This window comes from Protopterus annectens, chromosome 1.part1 (genome assembly GCF_019279795.1).
Source record: "Protopterus annectens isolate FY-2018-M chromosome 1.part1, PAN1.0, whole genome shotgun sequence".
Lineage (NCBI taxonomy): Eukaryota > Metazoa > Chordata > Ceratodontiformes > Protopteridae > Protopterus > Protopterus annectens.
The window spans coordinates 1,911,777,853-1,911,801,162 of NC_056726.1; positions in this window are offsets into that span (position 1 = coordinate 1,911,777,853).

Here is a 23,310-nt window from a genome sequence, read left to right on the forward strand (position 1 = left end):
TAAATACATAACTGACTGACAACATTGATGGCATGGGTTACATTTGTGCAGGTGTGGATTGTGGCATATATATGCCATACAAACCTGTCATGTAGCCAGGATTGCTTGTACTGTAAAGTGGATGTATAACAGTGTCACTCCTAATACCTCCAAAAGATGTTTAATTTTTGAGGAAGGTGTGCTTGATTCCCTCTCATAGATTACTGACAAAACATGACAGTTGTACAAGTGTGTTCTTGCAGAACCATGTATAATTCTCACAATCACATATTTTATGTCAGTGACATATTTTGATACTAGTAGTATTCTGATATTGTCCATGATTATGTGTGTTTCTGTTCACTGTTGTCCATGAACCTGTTGCTATGTGTCCTGCTTGGTTTAGACCTGTGCTGACATTACATTAATATTCAAGCAAATCATTTTGCACATGTTCACAATACTTACGTACCCCTATTATATATACCATCCTTGCTAAATGTCCTCTCCAGTGATCATGTCAGCATGCTTATATCACAAAAACTTTTCTCCATTGATATGTCACCTTCTGCAACAGTCACATAATATTCAATAACTGTGTGATGATATGACTATACCCACACAGGAGATGTAAACAGCAGTACATGCTGTATTATGTAGATATGTAATTACTGTTCATACTACAACTGTCTTGTCATTGTGGTGTACGTACATTGAGATGCCTTCATCTGGTGTAGGATCACAGGATCATAGGAAGTTACTAGGCTATTGGCCCTGAGGCCCTTACAAACATAGCCAAGAATTTAGCCCATGTTCCAACACGTCAGCACACAATGCCACTGTCCAGCAAGGACACAGGTGGAATCTCAGGAGTGTATTTTCTGTTCCCCTTCCAGTTATCCAGGTTGTGCTTAAAAAGGGTTAAAGAGATACTCTGCTTGATATGGAGAGGGAGTCTAGTCCACAAAAAGAGGGGTCTCTGGGACACAAATCTGTCCCGGACTTGTTAGGTTTCACACTAAACCTACACAGAGTTTATTGAATCCCTGGGTATATCTCTGTGTGTAAAATCAAATAACATTACTAAAACTGTTTACTAAAAAACAACACTATTACCTAAACTTTAGAAATTGTAATTAAAATGTGGCTTTTAGAAAACAAGCATTCTGCTTCTTGAAATGAGGTGAATGCTTAAGGACAAAGTGTAAAATTAAAGTATGAAAAGGTGTATAGCATCCCAAAAGAAACATGACAAGATGAGGGATTTAATTGCGTATTCTGCAAAAGAAGAGAAGTTCAGAAATGCAATAATGAATTATACATAACATCTGCATTTGAGATACATAATGGCAAAGTTCAGGTAAAATCTCAAATTTTCCATTTATGTTTACAAACATATCTCTGGCTGTCTCTCTGTGTCTCTCAGAATTAACAATATGAAATGCAGTGCTGTTTTTTACACTACTTTTTTCTTCCACTTCACTCTGTCAATCACTTTCACCCATCTACCAAACTTTCTGTATGTCTGAGATACTCTAGTTAGTGGTGATTTTTCTTTAGTAGTTTCTAGCATCCAGCCCTCTGAAACTTTCTCATAGTTAAGCTTAGAAATATTTGCAGCCTGGTTTTCAAGTTCCTTTCAGATATTTTAAAGCCCCCAATTTAAATAATCTCTCTGGAATTCAAAAACATTTAGGTTTATAGGTTCATAGGTAGGTACTAGGCTATCGGCCCTAGGGCCTATACAAGCCTAGCCAAAAAGGTACACTGGCTTTCGCCACCCAAGAAAATTATTTTCCTGTGCCCCTGTCGAGCAGAGCCACAGAGGTGATCCTCGGGATGAATTTCCTATTTCCCATCCAATCATCAAGATTTTTCTTGAAGAGTGCTATTGAGGAATTTTGTTTGATATAGATAGGTAGTTTGTTCCAGGGTATGGGAAGTTTCTGGGACAGGAATCTATCCCTCCAGCATGTTCTGTTTATTGTGATGACAAGGTTTAGGTCCCTAAAGCATGTAGCTTGGAGGGATTGGGATTTCTTTAAGTGGAGCATGTCCAACAGCTCTGGGTTTGACATAGCTTTATATGTTAGGCAGAGATCACCTCTGAGTAGGTGATATGTGATGGAGTAAAGCTGGAGTTTTTTGAGACGGTCTGAGTAGGGCATCTGTTTGAGGTCAGTAATCCTCTTTGTGAGGTATTTCTGTGGCCTTTCCAGCTGTTGTAGATGTCTTGTGAGGTACATACCAAAAGGGGCATTGTTCTCTATAATGGGTCTAATGAGTGAAGAGTAGAGGGGAACAATGACCTCTTTTTTCCTGGATGAAAAACCTTTTATGATGAGGTGTGCCACATAGAAGGATTTCCTGACTACTGTGGTGATGTGATTATCAAAGGAGAGACTACTGTCCACCTGTATCCCAAGGTCTCTTATACACTTTCAATGTTAAGTAGACTACCACCTATGTGGTAGCTCATGGGTACAAAGTTTTTACCAAAGGGGATGACAGTGCACTTTTTTGCATTGAGCTTGAGGTTGTGGCTTTGACACCAGGCATCGGTCTCATTGAGGCCCTTTTGTAGGCTGTCCACATCATTAGGAGTTTCAATTATGGCTCCTAGGTTGCAGTCATCTGTGACCTTCATTAGCCAAAGATCTACTGTGTTAGCCTGTATTTCAGAAAAGTAGATACCAAACAGGAGAGGACCCAGGATGGAACCCTGTGGTACTCCACTTGTCACTGGTTTGAAGTCGGATTTGGATTCTGCTACTTTCACAGTGTGAGTTCTGTCAGTGAGCCAGTTGGCAACCCATCTTGTGACATAGGGATTTATACCTAGCTTAGTGAGTTTATCTATAATTCCAGAGTGGGGGATGGTGTCAAAAGCTTTGGTGAGATCTAGATAGGATGTGTGAATCACCTTACCCTCATCTATGGCTTTGGTGACGGCTTCAAAGAAGTGTATCAGGTTTAGGAGACATGATTTGCCTTTTACAAACCCAAACTGGGTGGGGTCCAGAGTTTGGGGATTACCAATGTCTTTGTTTATAAGTTCCATGATTATATGTTCCATGGCCTTGCAGACCAGGCTCGTTAGGCTAATGGGGCAGTAGTTCCCAGAGTCCATGGTAGCTCCCCCTTTGTGGAGTGGGATAACCATCGCTGTGCACCATTCAGTGGGCACAAAGCCTGAAGTGGGACTATGATTGAACATGGTGCTTAGGTGGGGTGCTAGTTCATTCTGTATTTCCTGTAGAAAGCAGCCTGGGATGTTGTCAGGTCTTATGAATGCTGTGTTCTTGGCTTTGGAAAGTGTGATTTTTACCTGTGCAAGCCGTGATTACAGGAACTTTGCATTCTTCCTGTATACAGATGTGCCCTTTAGGGGGTGAGCAGGGAGGGTAAAGTTAGCACTGAACCTATCTACCAGGATGTTGACAATATCAGTTTGTTCCGTATACTTAGTGCCATTGTGCTGTAACTCAGAGCAAATCTGAGTGTTGCTATTGAGATTCTTGACATGGCCATAGAATGCTTTGTGGTTGTCTTTAGAATCAGTGGTGATTTTATTTTCATAACTAGCCTTGGAGGATTTTATGAGGGATCTCAGCTTCTTACTGAGGCTGACCAGGGAGTCCCTCCAATCATGGGATTTTACTATTTTTTGCAACAGTTTCTTTCTTATGTTGTAGAGTTTGTTTATGGCAGGGGACCACCAGATTGGCTTCCTTTTTTTGGAGGATAGCATCTTGGTTCTGTTAGGGATAGCACAATCCATGCACTCGTGTAAGTGCTTATAAAGTGCATTTGTGTAAGATTCAGCAGTCGTACCTCTATTGTCCATCTGAATGGGTGTCATGAAGTTTGCCACTTCTATCTTAAGAAGCGTGAAGTTGGCTTTGGAGAAATGAAATTTTTTACAGTGGTTTCCCTAATAGGGGGTGGGGGCAGGATGTGGATGTCTAGGGTGTTTAGCTTGTGGTCGGATCTGACCAACAATGAATTGACCTCTGTTGTGGTTCGCCGGTCACCCATGTTGGTAATGACCATGTCTAGGATATTGCTGCCACTGGTGGGGGTGTGGATAAGTTGATCCAAGGCATTGGAATTTATGAATTCCAGAAAACATTGAGCAAGAGTTGGTATATGAGTAGCTTTCCCAGTTAATGGTGGGGTAGTGGAAATCGCCCATTATTAGGGTGTTTGGTTGTACCCTAATATTTTCCAGTGTATCAAGAAATGAGAAGTGTGAATCCTGGGGCATTGTGGGGGATCTGTAGAAAATTTTAATTTGGATTGCGGTCTTGCCCAGAGTTAGTTGCACTTGAATAATCTCAGATGCATTATGCGGAGCAACTAGCCTGGAGGTGTGGATATCCTTAATGAATATGGACACGCCTCCACCTTTAGTGTTTTTATCCAGGTTAGGTGGCCGAAAGGTGTGTTATGAATTGTAGCCTGGTAATATAGGGGTGTTCTCTGGAGCCTTGAACCTGGTCTCAGTCACTGCACAGATGTCGATGTTCTCCATTTTAAGGAGTGTCTCGAGTGAATGCATTTTGAGGTTTAGATTTCTAGCACTGAGTAGCATTACCCTCAGATTTTGCTTGCTTGTACCTGTTATGATGGTGAATTTGTCATTTGAACCTTGCCTAAAAAAGGCACTATAGGGGTGGAAAAAGCCTTAGCCAGTATTTGGAATCCCAAGGGCAACAGGTGCAGGCCATCTCTGGCAAAGGATTGTGGTCTGTTGATCATGTCATCCCAGGCAGACAGATACTGTATCCCCTTAGAATGATGCCAGAAGCTTATCCAATTATTGAAGTCAATCATTTTGTCCTTGTACTGTGGTATCATTCTGGGTGATGGCAGGATGCTACTCAGGGCTAGGGTCATACCTGCCTGGGCTACAAGATCAGAGAGCTCTTCCATGTCTCTTTTCATGTAGTCCAGGTAGGTACATCTCAGGTCATTCACACCAACATGGACAATGACAGAGCCATATCTGTACTTGTTGTGGAGTGACATGAGTGCATGCATTATGTGGCGGATCCTGGCACCCGACAGGCAGCTGACAGTAACTTTCTTCTTGTTTAGCCTGGTGAGTAGAACATCAGTGTGCTTGACTATAGAGTCACCTATGACTAGAGTGTTGGGTATGTTGTTATGCCTTATGGGCTGTGGTTGAGTGGCACACTGAGTTTGTGGGCTATGTGTCATTTGGGTTGTGTTGGGTGGTGGAGGTTGCTTGCATTTTTGCTTTGGAGGTCTCTGTTGCTTGAGCGGATTTTTATTGAGAGCCTCTGCGAATGTAGGTGTGTGTTCTGTGTTGTTATGTGTGTGTTTTGGTGGTATAGGTTTTGAGGAACTATGTGATGAGTGTGGTGTGGTGCAAGCGTTTACCTTCTCCTCTAGACTGTCTAGTCCAGTCTTGGGTGAAGAGAGCTTTGGTTCCAGTTTAGCTATATAAGTGCATCTCTCACAGATTGTAGTGTTGGGTGTTAAGAGGAGAGGGTTGTCTGTGTACATGAGACAATTGTTGCATTGCCCCAGTATGCACAGATTCATCAAGTAGACAGGAGAAAACATGAGGAGCTGACCCTTAGACATGCGTGGACAGGTGCTTATTTATTAAGTACTAAAAAATGTTTTCCTCTAGACACGTGAGCAAAGTTGAGTGATGTAGTAATTTTTAGCTTATTTAGTGCTTACAATGAGGTCTGAACAAGTTCTGAGCTCAAAGAAACAGATTTGAGTGCTAAAACTAAAAAACTGGCTAGTTCTAAGGAAAAATTTGAAGATCGGACTTTATAGCGCCGGGAATAGTTTAACTCTAGCTAAGTGGTGATGCGTAAAGTGTATATATATATATTTTTAAATAACAATAGCAAATGAGCAAATTGATTTAAACAAATTAGCAGACAATGTTGTTAGCTATTCTGGTACTTGTTGCTGATCCTTAATCTGACAACACATCCAAATTTAGGAGCAAATGAAAAATGGTGTGCCAAGTGATTCAGTTCTAAATATCAGCAACTACTTGCTACATTTGTAATAAGCAGATCCTGCAGACCATTCATGGAGTGCTAAAGTGCTTCAAATCTGAAATCCTGTGACTGGACCTTCTGAAAAAAAAGTCGTCTGTTCCTTTTAAACTGTAGTGGACTGCTACATTTGTAGCAAGCAGTTGCTACACTTTATGCCACATATACAGAGCTAAATCACTTCAGTTCAGACCTCAAATAGAATGCCAGCATTTAATTGCTGGTAACACACTGAAGACTGATTGATATTCACTGATCATGGCCCCTTAATGCTTTGTGCTTGTGGCAGCTGCCATCTTTGATCTACCCTGGCTATGCTACTGTTACCTATCCTGTAGATACTAAGGTAAGCATAACTTTACAAATACCAGCTATAGAGGACTTTTTCAGGCATCTACCTATAGAGCTTGCCATTATTTCCTAGATACTATGCTGCAGAATGTGAGGAAGCATATGTGGTTTCCCTGTACCACCCAACACCATGCAGGACTTCTGTGATTTAGCCCGATACCCTGAAGTACTAGCAGCCATAGACTGGTCATTAAAATAAAGGCCCCACCTACTGAGCTGGGAAGAAGGTAGGTATGTGAACTGTGAAGAGTATCACTCCACCATCTACCAGTTGGTCTGCAATATACAGGATATTATCTACAATGTATCGGCAAACCACCCAGGTAGCTACCATGACACCTACATCTGACACATGTGGGATGTGTACCAATGGTTTGTGAGCTGTGAATTTCCACAGCGACATTTTAATGGTGATGCCATATATACCCTGGAGCCCTTGTTGATGACAGAAATTCACAGACTGTGACGGACAATGGATATAGCTGTGCTTTATCAAAAATACCTGTAATTGCAGAGTGTGCATTTTGGATGTTGAAGGCACAGTTTTGCTGACTGGATATATCTGGTGGTGCCCTGCAATATGACCATAACACATGTGCTAAAATATCGTCAGTCTGTGCAGTGTTATACAATATAATATTACAGAAACAGTTGCAGGAGGAACATCTCAGAGGACATCAGGCAGTGGAGAATGAACTAAATCAAAAATCAGTGGAGGACTAATCTGCAGTGGATGATCATGACAAATGGAGGTAAGCACAGTACACTCCAGCACTAGCAATGAGTGAGCGGATGACACTTAGCCTTGGCCCATAGCAAAGCATATACACTACATTAAAATGTGATGCATGCAAATACAATAGCACACCGTGCTTACCCATGCTTTGGCTGGAGACATTGTTCATCAGACATAGGCAACTCTTAAAAAGACAAAGGGGAGGAGACAGTTACAATGTACACAGGTGGAGAAGGAGCAAAAATGTACAATGTCTTCTACATGGAAATATATCAAAAACTGTGGCGTTAAACAAGAACGCTGAGACGCCTTGCTTTGGAATCACTGGTACAGCAACCAATATTAGTCTCTGCTTGCAACAATGAAAATAATCCAATGGTAGACGTAAATAAAACCCAAATTTATTTTGTACAAGGTTAAGCGCTTTCACCCACACATCGTAGGCTTCATCAGAACAATTATACAATCAATCCTGAACATTTAAATACTTAAAATTGGCGCCAAAAATTTAAAACACATTTAAAGAAATATTCTCGTTTATGTACTGTAACTTGACAATGTAAATGTACTTCCTTATTAAAAATACATACTACTATGCTTCCACATTAAATATAAAAGATATATATATAGACATCAAATTGTCATAAAAAATTCATAAAAAGAAATTTGTGTACAATAAATATGTGCCTAAACAATAATAAATATAATATTATACATATTCTAAAATAGTTTTGGTAGATATGAAGTCGTTAAGACCAGGAGGGGTAGTTGCATCTGTATATATTTGCCAGTAGCTTTCTTTAAATGCTAATCTGCTTTTCATATTACCTCCTCTGGGATTACTCTTAATCACTTCCAATATACCAAATTTAAACTGATGTTCACTACCCTTATTAATAATATGTCTTGCCAAGGCATTTTTTTCCATCCTTCTTCTTCATACAATATGTATGTGCATAAATTGAACATGGAAATATATGGGATCTGTACTAATTGAAAATAATATTGTGCAATGTGAGTTGGAGGTGGGAGTGCAAGAAACTATTATAAAATTATCAGCGATGGGCCACTGTCACTACGCAAGTGTGTGTGTGTGTGTGTGTGTGTTTTGAACTAGGTGATGTAGTGGTGTGTGTGTGTGTAGGTATGCGTGGACACAGCCTTAGCAAGTTTTGCAGCACTGTGGCTTGCTCCTACTGACAGGTCCATGGCAACTACAGAAAATCGGTGGGTGTCCCATACATGCCCCTGTCAGTGGGAGCTGCAACTCCCAGAATTCTCACAGGTAGTAACATAGCCTTGGCTAGAAATATGGACTTGGCTAGAGATAGGTGTGCTGCATTACATTAAGTAATGTCCTGAACCAGAAATGGTACTAGCATGAGCTCCAAAGTGCCAGGCATGCCCTCTCCTGCTCAGACATACCTACACACTTAATGCTTCTGTGGAAGTGGTGGCATTGCATGACTATGGCCTAGGACTCCTATGACCATGATGGTGACCTTCACTAAAATCAGAGGGAGAGCGGCTATGTAGCACAGCAGAATTCAATGGAACAGCTGAAGACTGTCAAACATATGGGTAGTGCAGTCCCACAGATAATCATACACACACACACACACACACACACACACACACACACACACACACACACACACACACACATACACACACACACCCTGCAGTGCATGTAGTATTTTCATATTTTCATAGAAGGTTACTAGGCTAATGGCCCAAGAGCCTTTACAAGCCTAGACATATTTATCCCGAGTTACCCCATTTGTCGGTAGTTAGATAAATGAAGTTTGCAGAAGTAAGGGTATACGTTAGCTAATAACAACTTCTTCTATACAGGACGCACATGGGCATCACTCCAGGAGTGAATTTGCAGTTACACATCCATTGATTTAAGTTGCATTCAGAAATATTGAAATGTTGCTAGCCTATTCCTGCAAAATGACCCTGCTTATTTTATGGGTTTCAGACATTGTTACAGCTTATTCTGGGGGAGGGCAGTACCCATGCTGTCTACTGGCACCAGTACAAGCACTGACATGGTCATCCTCATGCTCTATGTATCTCATGGTATACACTGAGTTGAGGCACAGGAACTGAACTACTTAACAAATTGCAGATGTCTCCACCAACCTGTTCTTCATTTGGCATCTGTGTATCTTGGTTGGTTTCCAAAGGCAAAGAGCCTGTGCCCATGGCCTGGGGAAAGAATCATGTTTGCACACTCCCTGTGTTGAACACTGACACCATACTCCTTGACCATGTAAGCTGTTTATTGCCATCACAGTAAGACTCAGACTCCTCTCCAACATCAGGCAAAGGATTATCCATGGTATTGGAGCCAGATAAGACTTCAAAGCACAATACTGAGTATACATTTAACTCATCACCTCTACTTTATTCTCAATGAAAAATTAATAGACACAGTAAAAAGAAACAGTAATGGGAAAGATAACCCCAGTGTGGAGGTGTATCTTTCTAGCTTGTAGCCCTGATGCACCTACATTACAGGAAATACGTGAATTCATAGGCTCAGAGGTGTATACAAGGTTAATAACCACTTGGGCCTTTATAAGCCTAGCCAAGCATACCAACTGTATCTTGCAAGTTTATGTGCCTTGGAGATCATTTTCAGGGAGATATATATATATATATATATATATATATATATATATATATATATATATATATATATATATATATATATATATATATATATAAGCTAGTGGAAGATTTACAAGCTATCTTTGTCCATTAGATGCACAAGTGCTAGACCTAGGGTGTAATTCCATTTTCCTATCCACTAGTCCAGGTTTCTCTTAAACAGGGTTAGGAAAGAGCTCTGCCTCACACAGATGGGAAGTCTGTTCCACAGAGGAGGAATTCTTTGAGACACATAGCTGATCCTCCAACATGTCCTATTTATGTTGTAAGCAAAGTTTACATTCTTAGATCGATTCATTCTGATGCTATTCATTTTGTGGATATGCAAAAGATCCATCAGAGTTGGATCCAAGGATGCCTTGTATATCAGGTAAAGATTGCCTCTCAATTATGTGTAGAAAAGAGTGTAGAGATAGAGCTTTGAGGCTATCTGCAGAGTACCTGTTGTTTACACCCGATATTCTTTTTGTCAGGAACTTCTGTGGAGTTTCCAGTTGTTTCTTGTGTCTGGTCAGGTACATACCAAAGGGGACATTGTGTTCAATGACTTCCTTGGACCTATATTCCATGCCTTTGCTAATAAGTTAGGTGACATAGAATGATTTCCTTACTTCCTTAGAGACATGTTGGTCAAAAGCCAGATTACTATTTACCTTCATTCCCAAATCCATGACTACTGGTTCTACACTTCAGACTGTGCTGTCGATGAGGTAATTTCCAAAGGTAGCTGACTTCCCTTATGGTGCTATTATGCATTTCTTGGCATTGAGTTTTAAGCTATGGATTAGTACCAGTCATTTGTCTGTGTTAGTCCTTCCTGTAGGATGTTAGTGTTTTGAGTGGATTCTGTGACTGCTCCTAGTTTGAAATAGTCTACAAACTTGATTAGGTAGAGGCCCTTGATATTGACCTTAACTTCTAAGAAGTAAAGAACAAAAAGGAGAAGACCCAGCACAGAGTCCTGAGGGACTCCACTAGTGACTGACCTCTTTGTGGAGGTGGTCTCCCCTGTCCAAACTTCCTGAGTCCTATCTGAGAGCCAGCTGGCTATCCAGTGTGTAACACACGGGTTTATGCCTATATCCATGAGATTGCTTAGGATACCTGAGTGGGGTATTGCATTTAATGCCTTTGCCAGCTCAAAGTAGGCAGTATACACCATATTGCCCTCACCTGTTGTTTTGGTAACCCTCTTAAAGAAGTACACTAGGCTGAGTGGGCATGATCTGGCCCTGATGAAACCAAACAGTGTTGGAGCCAATGTTTGATGCTTTTTCTATGTCCTTACTAATTATTCCCATGATAATTATTTCCATGGCTTTGCATATGAGACTAATCAGACTTATGTGTGTGTAGTTCCTGGGGCCTGGTTATGGTATTCCCTTATGCACTGGGATAATTATGGCAGTAGTCAATTCACATGGCACAAAACCTGTCTGGAGGATATGGTTAAACATTGACTTCAGTGGTTCCAAGAGGTCATGTTTTAAGGAGGCATCCTGGAATGTTATCAGGGCCCATCAATGCAGTATTTTTGGCCTAACAAGCACATATAGGACATACACCCTGTTCATAGTCGTTTTGTTTTATTGAATTTCCTGGGGGAGAGATGGGAATTGAGGAGAGTAAAATTAAAGCTTATCCTGTTGGCCAGCTGTATCTTCTGGCTCTGTGTCATGAACACAGGAGGTGAATTTGGTATAATTGTTTTGGTCTTCATCTTACAGACACAAGGTACAAGGCTTGATTCTGACCTTAAGTTATTGGCTAGGCTTAAAATGGTCCTTTAGGGCAGTTTGCCTAGTATTCACCTTGAGTCTATTAACAACAGAAAGATCAGGCAAAACAATTTATGTCTTAACATAAAACATATCTTGGACATCCCTTGTGGATAATCTAGTGGTATTCTATTGCTCCACAACAAGATCTAACACACCACTGTAGGAATGTGATGAGTCTGATTCCACATACTGAGTAGCTGAAAACTCCTCCATCTCAGTAAGTGATTTACCTTCCAACAGCCCATTTCCTATCGCCTTACCTTCCCACACAATGCAGAGAATATGATGTTATTCATCATGAATAAAGTCAGTGGCCTTGCATCTAACCTCCTCATAGGTGCAGTCCTGGCCAGTGACATCACTGATATCTAATACTGCATCCTGCCTAGCATGGACTTGATAAGTCCTGCAAGCATTATCCTGACCAAACAGCCTTTGGCTATGGAGATGGAGAGTCTGCAGCAAAAATGCATTCTCCATGTAGGAGAACTTGCTGTTTCATTGTTTACCTTTGTTAACATGATGCTGTGTGGAGAAATAATATCCTTGTGTAATTATGCCACTAAGAAGTACTTCTCAGATTAGATTATCTGCAGTGTACCACCCATCCTGAGAGTCTTGGTCATGGTAAGATGCACCCATAGCAATTTAGCATACTCCAATATACCACAGATGCATGCTAAAAACTCCTCACATCATCCCCCCACCCTTACTCAAGAGTAAGCCTTGTGCAGCTTATATACAACTATACAGTACAACAACAATAATTACTCAGGCAACCCTCAGTCATATATCTGGTATGGTCCCAATCTAAACATTCACAGCTAACAAGACACAATAAATATATAATGTGAAGCTGTAGTAGTAAACTGTCTGTATGTTATCCTATACATAACTGCATCCAACTTATTTTGCCTGTTTCCACAACAGAGAACCCATTATAGAAGAGTCCATCATATAAGGTTAAAACAGACATCAAGTGTGTTGATACTTGAAAACTACAGTGGCTAAACATTCCTCTGAATGTTCTGCAGTGTACTGTGCACAGGTCAATAGCAAACAGAATACAACAGCAGACCCCACCTCAAACCACAATTCTGTGTGTCCAGTTATACTCCTGGTACCTTTAAATGCACATAGTAAGGACTTAATAGAATTCTTATGTGGTGTGCCTCCCTGTACTGTACTGATAAGTTGTACCAAACCTTCTTGATCTCTCCAAGTGCTTTATCATTGTTACAAAATATATCTGTCACTGAAAATATTCATACCAACAGTATTAGCACAAAAATGGCTCATTTAACTATTGTAGCAATTGAACTGTTGGGAAAAAATGTTGCATTTACATTAAGCAGTATTTATATCATGCAGATTTGGACCTCTGAGATGATTATGCAAATCAGGTTTGACTGATGATTTCTTCTGAATCACTCATTTAGACATCTTAGCTGGCGACAGACTCTCGAGTAAAGGCTTGCATGGTGTCATGCACCAGCACAAGCACGTGCAGTGCAGATTGATCACCCATTGGAATGTTGATGACAGAAAAGTCTTGTATTTCATGTTGCAATCCTGAGTAACTATGGAGGTGTTAAAGAGCAATACCAATTGCATAGTATGACAGCATGGCACACAGCACAATTGTTTTTGCTATGTATCACACCTTTCTTTCCTATTTTGCACATAGTGACAATGGCACAGGTCACCCTACTAAGTTGCCATATTTTGCATGGCAATTCTCAGATCATGAAATAGGGCTGGCCATGACATACCAGACATTATCCTCTGACAGTATACCTACAGAGATGGCTTCCAGTGGTGATGTTACTAGTAGGGCACCCCAGTGGTTCTGTAATTAGGCTATGATCCTCCTTTATTTCCTCTATAGAGACCACCTGGGACTCCTGTTCAGGACTTCTATGAGGGTCCCCTGTCTAACATGGATGCCTGGCACAGGCTCACCAGGAAAGTTACTGATGCTTTAGGCATTCTGCTTTCTGGCGAGCAGTGAAGGCATTCCATAATGACCTGAAGAAAGACAATTCAGACCTTCTTAGCTGATGGGAAGAAGATGCTGGAGTGAGGGCAAATGAGATGTGTTGTAAGTATGATGCAATATTTTGTTATACGTATTTTGGCTATCCTACCAGTCTGGACAGTACAGCAGCTGTTTCTCTTTTTTATCCACAGTCCATGAAGCCATTTCAGAGAATAACCTCCTTCACCAAAAGAGGCGGTCCTATTTTCCATGCACAGGGGCAGTTAATCCTGCTTTTTATCATATAATTGCAGTTTTCCCTTTCTCGTTAGTTTTGAGATGCAATGTCATAGCAATATATAAGACAGCTTACATCCAGAGAATGCTGCATGCTTTATTTCTGTTGATAGTCTGATGCATTTTAGGCAGTGTATGGCACTTAACTGGTCAGGTTATGTGTGCTTTCACCAGCTGTGTCTGTGGCTTTTCTAATATGTCAGAGTTATATTATATGGTACAAAACAAAGGTCATTGGAACATATTCCCACATAGTTACATTACTATAATATTTCATAGGTATAGCAAGTACATGGAGTATACAGTACAGTTATATAGACAGTGCAGTTACTATACCTTTCATTACTTCATCTGTTTAGTGAATGTAGGAGACGGTTGTCAGAAGATATCCCTGGATTGTCAGTACTCACTTGTGCAGCTTACCTGTGACTTTTAAAGTATTTTTTTCTCTCCCTGCAGTGGTCAGCTGCCATCTATGTTTCATCTTCTTTCATTAGCTTGACTGGGTACTTTATTATGCTGCCACACTAACTCTGACCCATGCTCAGGGCCTGTGAGGAGATCAAGACATCCAAGTACATCATTATATTGCTTCCAAGGGGTATATTACTTTATGCTGTAACACCCTATTTTCCCCTGAGCACACCTTGAATTATCTGATGGGCAGACATGTAATAGGCATGAGCAGCATATCATCACACCTCATCAGTGACTCAGCCATGTTCCAGTTTGTTCCCATTTAGAACACGCCTCCCCGTACATGTCCCAAACATCTATGATGACCCTAATATAAGCAGTGTGCCGGAGCATACCCTCCCCAGGATAGGCATGCCCATCCTTCTTCTGCACTACTCAGATGTCCAATGCCTAATTGAACCTGGGCTGCCTGCTCCGTAATTAAGGCTTTATACCACTATGCCTAGGTGTGGATGTATGTCTCACCTGTGTTTTTAATAATTATGTTGTTTTAGGATACTGTAGCATATTCTGAAATGTATCAGCTAATATAATGTTATTTCATTTGATGTCTGCATTTCTCTCCCCTCCCTCTTTGATGATATCCTTTATTTGTAATTTATTTAATTGGTTAAAAGGAACTCTGCACCCTTCGTCATCCTCAACTGAGAGCCAGAGCAAACTAAGGGAGAACTCAGCCCAGTGGAGACAAAGGTATGTGTAGCACTTAAGACTTTTAGCTACAGGTACCTTTCAGAGACCAGCAGGGGACATGCTGGGGCTATCACAGGCATCAGCATCGAGGATCCTCCATCAGTTCCTGAATGCTGTGCTCCAACATGCCAGTGTCCACATATATTTTCCTCATACTCCTGAAGGTAGGGCCAGAATTATGCAGGCATTCTAGCATGTAGCACACTACCCTGAAGTACTGGGTGCCATAGACTGTGCACATATAGAAATTAAGGCACCAGCCAGGGAACAGGTAGGCTGTACATAAATAGAAATTGGTTCTACTGTTTTAACTGCCAAGTTGTATGTAATGTCAAGGGAATCATCTTGAATGTGTGTGCTGGCAACCCTGGCAGTTACAAACTCACATATCTGGCATGCTTCCCAACTGTATCAGATGTTCGCCAGGAGGGATATCCCACAGGGTCATTTTTACTTGGGAATGCAAGTTATACACTGGAACCGTGGCTGATGACAACCATCAGAAATGCAAACTCACCTGCTGAAGAATGCCATAATGAGGCACATGTTCAATCCAGAAATATCATAGAGCATGTCTTTGGGCTGCTGAAATCATGGTTCCAGGGCTTTGATGCTTCTGGGGGAGCCCTGCAGTACAATTCACTGACATGTACTGAAATATTCACAGTATGTGCAATACTACACAACATCATCCTGAGAAAACAGCTTCAGCAGGATCAGCAAGTTGAAAGAGCACCACACATCCCACCACCAATGCCAAGATCACCACAGCCACATGCAGATGAGGAGTTGTGGGTGTAGGCAGACTTAGACATGCTCAATATGTCCTTGCATTGGACAAGCTAAGTGACAACACATAGCATATTTAGTCACCACCTACGGGCTTAAAACCTTCTTCCTACTCACATACATATACTAACATTGATGCCAGGCAACTCTCACAACCTTTGCCTCCTCATGTATTGGCTATGTACTTTTTGTATCAGACAGAGTTAGCCCTGAATTAAAACTGTTACAACTGGTGCATTTACAAGGTAAGTATTGAACCTGGAGTGTATTGTGGGATAATATAAATGAGTGGCATATCCTTGTATTTGATTATTTGGTAGTGTAAGCAAGTAAAAGGTGAGGGATTTGTACAGAAATGACGATAACATGTGACAGCAGAGATTTATTTGACTTATATGCATCCATTATTAAGTAGTAGGCCTCAAGCATCAAAGATTCACATAGTCATACCTCCAAAAAGTACTGATGATCACTGCATGCCCTCAGTTTAGCACCATATATTTGTACTGGAAAATCATTAAACAGTGAAGTTACAAAGTAATGATATACATTGCAGTTTCAGACTTCACAACCCTCACAAGATCATTTCCAGTAAAGTTGGAACATTTTGATGCCAACTTTCTAAGGCCAATAAAATTCAAATCTACAATTATCAGTTCCTCATCCCGAATGCAGATACTAAGTCAGCTATGTACCCTGAGCATCAGAAACAATGCTTACATATTCCTGAATCCCAAATATACAAAACAGGGATATAGCTCAGTTCTCATCACTTGCACAGGGTGTTGAGCGGGGGCAGGAAGTCTAGGCTGATGCAAAAGGTCAGTGAGTGTGTGTGAATAAGAAAGAGAAGCAGGCAGATATTTTGATAAACCAACAAATGGCCAGTGAGCGAAAATGAGTTTTAAGCTGCATGGCTAAACCATGTAACTGTTGTGTGGTATCTGTAGGGGTCTTCCAGGTTAAACTGGTGTGCGAGCGAGTGTCTGCATGAACACAGCCAAGCTCTGTGCTAGTTCTACATCTTGGTATGCCAGACATGTGTGAGCTGTGCATGGTAGAGGTAGCTGTTCATGCCCACATTCAGATGCACTGCTGCTTCCTGAGCATGACTGATGTCTGCTGGATGAGCTCCCTTCATGAGGATGCCCAGGACCACAAACTCATGGCCTGTCACATTTGGGTGTAGACAACTCACCCACTGATGGAGCTGTGGAAGTACTGTCACTATAGGAGCATGATCGGGCATGCTTACATTGGCTAACAGCAGATGATGTGGCTGACCTATGCCCACGAGGATGTTGCTCCCTTCCTAGCAGACCTTTCATCACAGACACTGCTCATTCCATTACAGACACCCCTCATTCCAACGTGTCATGTGTCTGATCCATTGAATCGGTAACGCAGTGGATGCAGTCACACATGTCAGCCTGTGGCACATCTACAACCATGTCTCTGGAGCACCTATAGGGATATGCATGTGCCTCTGTGATGGCCCTAAATATATGTTTAGTGGCACAAGACAGAATCCTGGATCAGGTGGAGGAGGGAGGGACCACAGGCCTCCTCCAAGTACCCCTAAACCCTCCTGCATGGCACCTTGCCCACACATTTGGCGACTGACAAAGTCAAGAGGCACTGAAGCTACAGTAACCACACTTCCCTAATCAATGGCCTCACCATCCACTTGTCCAATATCTGAGGGCTCACTGGAATGGGTAGACATGGACCTACTGAATGGGTCTGATGGAATTGGAGAGGATGGCTGTATAGAGTCAGATTCATCCTCTGCACCTCCTGATTGTGCCCCTGTTTGGCCACTCTTATCATCAGAGTCTGCTGATATACTGACAACAGGTGGTAGAAATCCCACATTTTCACTGTTAGGATCATTTGTGATAAAAAACAACAAACACAGAAACACATATTACCTAAGCTACCATACTCCAAGATATGCTAACAAAACAATAGTGCTGCCACTATTACACAGTACAGCAATACACACAGCAGTCATGATATCAACATCACACACTAAAATATTTCTTTAAATTGCTCATCAGCACTGACATAAAAATGTTTGGCTTACTATCTGCAGATGAAGTTATGCTCTGCAAGTCAGATGGCCATGGAAGGGGCTAAACAAAAGGTAAGGGTGACATAATCACAACTGTGTCTATATCATATTATAGTACAATGTAAATAGCAAATGCTATTTCATCGTACTGATAATATCGAAACAACAAAATATCGAACAAACAGAACAGCATATTGTTTCCCAGGGAAAAAAATTGCTGCGCCGTAAAAAAAAATAAATAAACAAAGTGGGGAGCTTCGCCCCCACAGCCCAGCCCCCCTACTTAAATATACCAACTTCAAGATTGCACCATAGTGGGGGAAATGGCAAAGTCCCGAAGACGGCCCACCTATATTTTTTCCCTGGGAAAAAATTAGATTTTCCGTGACTTTGCTATTTTGCCATTTCGACAGTATCAGATCGATTAAATAGCATTCACCATTTAGACCATTCGATACTATCATATAGACCCTCACAATTGACAGTATCACACAGGTTAATAGGTTTACCCCTTTATATGCCCATTAACTATACTTTCAAAAAGAACTTGGGTGACAATTCCAACCTAGGTTAATCAATCAAAATGTGTTATTAACTGTAGCAATCTTCACCCCCCCCCCAAAAAAAAAAAAAATTCTTGTGACAGAAGCAACATATTGATTTTAATTGTTTTACTATACAGCAATATTCAACAATTGGGGTACCGATAATATCGAAGCAACGAAATACCGAACAAACGGAACAGCATATTGTTTCCCAGGGAAAAAATTTGCTGCTCCGTAAAAAAAAAAAAATAAACAAAGTGGGGGGCTTTGCCCCCACAGCCCAGCCCCCCTACTTAAATATACCAACTTCAAGATTGCACCATAGTGGGGGAAATGGCAAAGTCCCGAAGACGACCCACCTATTTTTTTTCCCCGGGAAAAAATTAGATTGTCCATGACTTTGCTATTTTGCCATTTCAACAGTATCGGATTGACTAAATAGTATTCGCTATTTAGTCCATTCGATACTGTCATATAGACCCTCACAATTGACAGTATCACACAGGTTAACAGGTTTACCCCTTTATATGTCCATTAACTATACTTTCAACAAGAACTTGGGTGACAATTCCAACCTAAGTTAATCAATCAAAATGTGTTAACTGTAGCAATCTTCACCCCCACAAAAAAAAAAATTCTTGTGACACAGAAGCAACATATTGATTTTAATTGTTTTACTCTACAGCAATATTCAACAATTGGGATACCAAAGCCTACCTGGAAGCTCCCTCTGAGACATGCTTCTGTCTGAAACTGTTTCACTGATGTTGAGGACCTGATATTCTGCACTTTCTTGGGAGCAGTCTGAATCCCTGACTGTGAACAGGAACTCTTCATTTGGTGTTACTGGTAGCTCTATAGCAGGCCATCCCCCAGTACCCATCCTATCATGGCCCACTGCAGCTATTCGCCTCTGTGCAGATGTGATCATGTCAGTGGCCCGATGGCACACCTGCTCATATGTCCTGCCATGGCCAACCATAGCATTAACATCGTCCACAATGCCACCAAATCTGCATTCTGCATGCCGTATCTCCCTGTCCCCTTTGAAGCAGGAAGGCACCATGTTGCCTAAAAGCATCAACAATTACTTGATTTTCAGCATCAGTGAAGGGTGGTCTTCAAGAATTGAGACATCTTGGTGGCATAGTCCAAGGTGTCCTAAAAGACAACAGAAGGATAATACACATAAGTTTCACAGGACTACAAAATAACTATTCCCAGATAAAACAGAATTACCCATTGGAGAAACATAAAACAGTCTAGAGATATGAAGTACGAACAAAAGGCTAGATGCAAAAAAAAAAAAAAAAGTAACAATAGCAATATATCCTTATTTGTGCAATAACAGAAATGCAGCGTTGTTCCCCCATCCCCGAAAGAACAGGAAAATGACACATTTTGCTAACAAATTATTTTTGAAATGCTAAAAATATTATCAAATTAACTGTCCCTGAAACATCTGTACATATTTATCAGAGAGCATTCCATTTTAAGGTATTAGCACTCATGTATACCTGTGAAATGCCTTGACAAACATGTACATGACATCAGTACACTTCTAACTAATGCATACAGATAAAAGTGTAAAAGACTTTGCTTCAGATTTTTTTTTTTTTTTTTTAATATTTTTATTCATTTCCAAAAACAAGAAAACATGAATGCAGGTTATTTATGACAATGAAGTATTTACAAATTATTTAAAAAGGTAGGCTAAAACCTCTAAACAGATATCAAACATTAAAACCAAAATAAAGTATTTACAGGGGTGTCTTTGCTTCAGATTTTGATAAATTGCATTCCCCGCATATGGAGCACATAGCTGACAATATGCAAACATACCATCTGAAGTTCAGTAATCCTCTGTGCAGATATATCCCAAAGTAATAGCCTCTATTCAGTTTTCTCCACCTAAACAAGTCTCCTCAACTTCAGTTTGCCTAGCTACATGCTTATCTTTTTATATGGTGTAGATTCAGGGCTGTTAGCACAGTGAAGATGCAAACGATATGTGAACTGACTACAATTGGTGAATCTCAAATATATGGCTCCCTGTAGGAGATGCATAGTGCAGGCACTCCATCAGTGTTGGTTTCTAATGGAGTACAACTGTGAATACTTACTGGTTGGGAGAAGGAAAACACAACAGCACTGACCTACAAAGTGTTAGATGTATGTTTGGAAATATAAGTAAGCAGCAACAATTCACAGGTTGTGCTCATTAACATCCAGTCTCCCCTTCATTTGTTGGCAACTGCATATGATATTATTTCCAGTTAATATCCTCACACATTTTAAGGACAATGATATTGAATGGATTACAGATTGTATGTCTCAGAGATTACCGGTCAGATAAGTGAAGAATGCCAACAAACACAGAGAGAGAGAAGACAGAGCTGCATATTTGCAAGCAGTAGTCATAACTGGTTGTGTGATCACTTAGTACACTACATCCACAAATAATAAATGTAAAAATAACAGTTGTATGGTTTCACAATACTGCAGATGATACTGTAGTTGGTTGTGTGCAGAATTATTTTGGTTTCTTGCTGCAAAGCTCTTTGTGTGGCAAAGGGGGATAAGAAACTCTTTTTTGTGTTCTGAAGGTTCATTGGAGTGAGAGTTCAAGTCCAGATCTATGTAGACATATCTAATGTGAACCAAAATTTTGTAGTGTGCATGTCATATATCGATTTTCCTCATTTCAACTACTTGATTTTTTTTCCTTTTTTCCCCTTTTCTATCTTGTTCTTTTTTTGGGGGGGGGCAGTGTTCCAGCAATCACAGGAATGGAAGATATGAATGTCAGGTTTGGCTGTGTTTACCTCATTTGTGCGAAGTATGGCAGTGTGCAAACTGGAAAACTGGACCTTGCATGAAGCAGACAGAACACCTGCAGACAGGAACCAGACAGCCAAAATTAGAAACTGGATAAATTCAATTAATTTTGTTTGGGCACCGTGAAAACCAGCTAAGTGGTGTTGCACAGTGATTAACACAGAAACCTTAGGAATGATTAATAAATTAGGAAATGTTCTGTAGGTAGTCCTGTGATGGCAGGTGTAAGTGTATGGCTGGAGCACTGTTGTGACAGTGCAGTTTATAGCAATGAACTGAAACATAGACAAGTGTTATTTCAACTTTCTTTTGGCAACATGTGTAAGTGTGGGATTGATGTACACATGATCCTGGGTTCTAATGCAGGATATTCCATACAGTTTTACTGTTGTTCTACTTCCCATTATATTCACTCTGACTTATAACACTTTAGATAGTGGAGCTGATATGAATTATATGTAAGGGGGATGAGACACCATTATTGTGTTTTCAGATGTATGACTGAGGGTATACTGTGTACTATATTCTGTATGTATAATTTTTCTATCTGTACTTGCATGGGCTTCATATTTGCTAAGACACATACACTGCCTCTAGATCCAATAACCTTGTCAGATCACATACATACATACCTGTGTAACAGCTCATACTGGTACCTGTGTTTATGTATGATTCCTGACTATGTCTGAGCTGCACTTTGGGTTTGTGTACTACCAGTAAACATGATAACTGGAAGTGGGGGGAAGCATCAGTCTCCATTGCTCTAGGTCTACTGATAGACATGGCTGGTGTTAGACAGGAAGGTGCCAGGTTTAGAGCACAGAGTTGGGGTGCCCAGGAGTACAGGATATTTATTGGACTTCTGGTAAAGCACCACAGCTGAAGGCTTCTGCAGAGGGACTATTCTGGCTCCCAGTACAAGTCTGAGGCATGGAATAGTTTGGCCCAGGCTATATCCAGTGCCACTGGTATCCCTTACACTCGAGGGCAATGTAGGCATTATTTTAATGACCTACAGAGGAGAAAAAGGGATACACTCAACCATTGGTTGGAGGAATGCAGGACTGTGGACATCCCACAGCTGTGTTAGTATCAAATAAAGAGAGATCTTGTAAGACTTAGAAAGCTTAATATAGGCAAGACTGGTATGCATAATGGTATTATGTTCTTTTCTGTTCTTTACCCAGTTGCTAGGGATTGTGAGTTCATGCAAGTGGTATGTATGCAGCAGAAGAGAAGTGTTATTATAGCTTTAAAAGTTAAAGACACCTTTTTTGGTATGTTATACAGTTGTATCAAATTGAAAATGCATACCCCAACTGTAATAGCAAGCATGTATTCATTAGTCTGTAGCACAAACCAATTGTAAGATCCAATATTAGATTTTAGTCAGATTTTGTGGGTTCAAATACCACAATTCACAACTCTAGACTACTGTTGTTTCTTCAATAATTACAATACATTAAAAACTCTATACAAGTGGCACACATACCCACCTGTAAACTGTAATCTGTATAACGGAAACACACAGATGTGCAATGCATGTACATTTCAAGGATTACTTGCAGCAATCTGTAGTATAGTGTGTAGCTGTTAGGAGATATGGTTAAATGTACAACTTAAGATAAAAGTTATATAATTGTATTAATGCATTGTATGTCACATATGAGGGTACTAATGTTATCTTTTTTTCTCCGACCCCAACCCTTATCTCCCCTTTTTATTTTATTTTTATTTTTTTTATTTTGTTTGTATTTTATTTTTTTTTATTTTTATTATGTGCCATTAAAATGTATCCATGTCATCCATGTGTACCACATCACTAAATGCTCTACAGCACAGTGAGGTCGGCCAGCCCCAGTGGATCAGCCTGCCCCCACTCCACCGGCTCCAGCACCAATCCCCAGCACATCTGGAAGCCAACCTGGCAGTACTGCTTCCCCTGTCCCTATACTACCTGGACGCTCAGTTAGTCCTATCATGGAGGCTGGTCCAGTGGTACTCTCCGGGAGCAGTGGCAAAGGTGGTAATTTCATTACCTGCAGC